Below are 3,449 nucleotides of genomic sequence, written 5' to 3' on the forward strand. Positions count from 1 at the left end.
TTGTAACGTTTAGCCAGTGATTTAGCCTTCTGGATGCGTTCTAAACATTGTAGAGCCTGTGCGGTAAGTACAAGTGGTTTTGTAATGTGTAGCCAGTGATTTTAGCCTTCTGGAAGCGTTCTTAAAATTGTAGAGGCTGTGCAGTAATTTCAAATGGTTTTGTAGCCACTGGAAATAATTAGTCTCCGGCCGTTTCATTTCGAATCTCACCTTTAAAGAAAAAGAAAAAACTGCAATATGGGAAAGCTATTTTCCAAAAAAATAATATGTAGCCAGTGATTTTAGCCCTCTGGAAGCGTTCTAAACTCTGTAGAGGCTGAGCAGTAAGTGCAAGTGGTTTTATAGCCACTGAAAATAATCAATAATCAATCTCCAGCCGTTTCATTTCGAATCTAACCTTTTTTCTCCAGTTGTGGGTGATCTTACTCGTGCTGGTGATCGGCCTCGCGTCGTCGGTTGACGGCCAAGGCTTCATCAACCTCGAGAGAAGAAGAAAGCCCGGCGAGCGGCGAAGGGGAGCAACTCGTTACGGTACTCACCAGTTCGGGAGCAACGGTTATCAGTCCCTTCCAAGTGAGTAGTTCTATTGGATCTATTTCTTTTTCTTGCTACACAGCCTTATGTTCTCTGTTTCCTGAGTAATCGTTTCGTTCCTGTTTTCTTACTACTTTGTCTCTTTTCTGTTTCTTAAGTAATCTAAGTAACTGTTTCGTTCCTGTCCCCCTACTACTTTGTCCTTTTCCTTCCTGTCTTCTACTACTTTGTTTCTTTTCTGTTTCCTAAGTAATTTAAGTAATTGTTTCGTTCCTGTACCTCTACTTCTTTATCCCTTTCGTCCCTTTCGTCCCCGTCTTCTACTGCTTTTTCTTTCCTATTTCCCAAGTAATTGTTTCGTTCCTATTCCACAAACTGCTTTGTCTCTTCTGTTTCCAAAGTAATCGTTTCATTCCTGTTTCCCCAATTACCCTTTTCTTCTCTTAGTTTCCTAAGTAATCGTTTCACTCCTGTTCACCCAATACTTAGTCTCTTTTCTGTTTCTTAAGTAATCGTTTCATTCCTGTTTCCCTACAATTTTATCTCCTCTCTGTTTATTAAGTAATCGTTTCATTCCTATTCCCCAAACTGCTTTGTCTCTTCTGTTTCCTAAGTAATTGTTTCATTCCAGTGTTCTTTTTTATATATTGTTGTGAACTATAACTGTTTGATAAAGAATAATTGTAAACGAAAAACTGTGGGAATTTTGTTATACGTTATCCATATATGGTAAAACTTTGTAGCTGGGGTCAATAAATTATCTAGATCTGTCTAAATATAATCTTCGGACTATGTTCTAATACTTGTAATTATATTTTCAGAACAAGGATAGCAGTTACCTGAGATCATTGAACCCTGATCAAGAAGTACCTCGAAGTAACTCAGGGTTTTTGACACTTCAAAAATGATTGACATTCTTCCTCGCCATGATTTTTTTCCCGTTGGCTCCCAACGTTATTGTACCTAACTTATTTCTGTAGATTTCATTTAAATCTCATATAAATAATTCACTTTTGTGTTCTCGGTACTCATACTCTTTAAAAAGAAAGTATTCATTGTTAATATCATATCTGTTTACTGTAAGGACTATATGCTTTTCACTTCGATACTGTACATTTTAAACTTAAGTATCTTGTTTCATAAGTTATTGTTCTTTTTCTAGAGGGGAATATTTATGCTGTGAGTGATAGTATTTGAAAATGATCATTAATATCAGGATTTTCCTCGTTTGTTGATTGGTGCTATTTGGCTATCTAATGCAATTAGCATGGCATGTAATGCCGCTGCATGTAATGTAGTATATCATGTACATGAAATGTTGCTAAATTTCATATATTCAAGTTAAGACAAATGTTATATATTTAACAAGCTATTAATCTTGTTGACGATTTTATGTTTAAGATTTCTTGTTACTCTTGTAATAGTTAATAACAGTTAAATTTTTGATAATTCTGTTACAAATTATGTTTAATTTTATTGTTATAAAAAGTTTTGTTTCTTTTCTTACAACTAAATTCCCAGTTCTTGCTACACCTAAATTGTATTTTGACTTTTGTTACAAACAAACTTTCCCTTCTTGTTACGATTAAAATTTGTTACAAAATATGTTGTTAGTCTTGTTACAAATACGTTCTCTTTATTGTTACAATAGATTTGTTGTTACAAAATGAGTTGCTATTTTTACGACAATGAAATTCTCGTTTTTGTTATAACTTAACTGTGTTACAAAATGAATTGCTATTTTTTTTTACAAGGAAATTATAGATTTTGTTAAAACTTGTGTTACAAACTGAGTTGCTATTTTTATTACAATGAAATTATCGCTTTTGTTATAACTTATGTTACAAAATGAGTTGCTATTTTTGTTATAATGAAATTCTCGCTTTAGTTATAACTTAATTGTGTTACAAAATGAGTTGCTATTTTTGTTACAATGAAATTCTAGCTTTTGTTAAAACTTGTGTTACAAAATGAGTTGCTATTTTTGTTATAATGAAATTCTAGCTTTTGTTATAACTTAACTGTGTTACAAAATGAGTTGCTATTTTTGTTACAATGAAATTCTCGCTTTTGTAACAACTTGTGTTACAAAATGAGTTGCTATTTTTGTTACAATGAAATTCTCGCTTTTGTAACAACTTGTGTTACAAAATGAGTTGCTATTTTTGTTACAATGAAATTCTAGCTTTTGTAACAACTTGTGTTACAAAACGAGTTGCTATTTTTGTTACAATGAAATTCTAGCTTTTGTAACAACTTGTGTTACAAAATGAGTTGCTATTTTTGTTACAATGAAATTCTCGCTTTTGCTAAAACTTGTATTACAACTAGGAGTTACTACTTAAGTTACAACTAAGTTTTCACTCTGCATCAATAAAAGTAAGTTGTTACAAAACAAGTTATTGCTTTTAATGCAACTAGTTATCTAAGTTCTTCATATTGTTATAATGATTTTTTTTTCTTTAATTGTTGTGTTTGTATTACAATGAAAGATAAATAAAAACATAAAAATTAATTAAGAGTTTAACAATTGATTTCCTTATGAAAACTATCACCGAAGAGTAGTTCAGAGAGAGAGAGAGAGAGAGAGAGAGAGAGAGAGAGAGAGAGAGCGATTGACTAATTGATTTAGAGTTCTCTGGCATCCTTACATAGGTCATTGAAGCCATTAATGTATGTTATGAAGGCTTAAAGTCCGCTCATGAATGGCAGAGGCAAGGGACATTGACAATGTCATATCAAGCAGGACAATAACCTAAAAACTGACCATATATACATATGATCAGCGTCCAAGCCCCCTCTCCACTCAAGCTAGGACCAAGGAGGGCCAGGCAATGGCTGCTGATGACTCAGCAGATAGACCTGTAAGCTCCCCCAGACTCCCCATCCTTAGCTCACAAGGATAGTGAGGTTGC

The 3,449-nt window shown here is 33.4% G+C and overlaps 1 long non-coding RNA gene across 1 annotated transcript in view; it reads left to right on the plus strand.

The window, feature by feature from the left end:
• Window positions 1-1,573, plus strand: part of LOC137621639 (uncharacterized) — an 11,776-nt gene extending 10,203 nt beyond the window's left edge. Inside the window, exons 3-4 of the long non-coding RNA XR_011040267.1 lie at window positions 411-573; window positions 1,356-1,573. This is a non-coding gene — a long non-coding RNA (uncharacterized lncRNA). The remainder of the gene's footprint in view (window positions 1-410; window positions 574-1,355) is intronic.
• Window positions 1,574-3,449: the final 1,876 nt, after the last annotated feature.

The sequence above is a fragment of the Palaemon carinicauda genome, chromosome 28 (genome assembly GCF_036898095.1).
Source record: "Palaemon carinicauda isolate YSFRI2023 chromosome 28, ASM3689809v2, whole genome shotgun sequence".
In the NCBI taxonomy this organism is placed as follows: domain Eukaryota; kingdom Metazoa; phylum Arthropoda; class Malacostraca; order Decapoda; family Palaemonidae; genus Palaemon; species Palaemon carinicauda.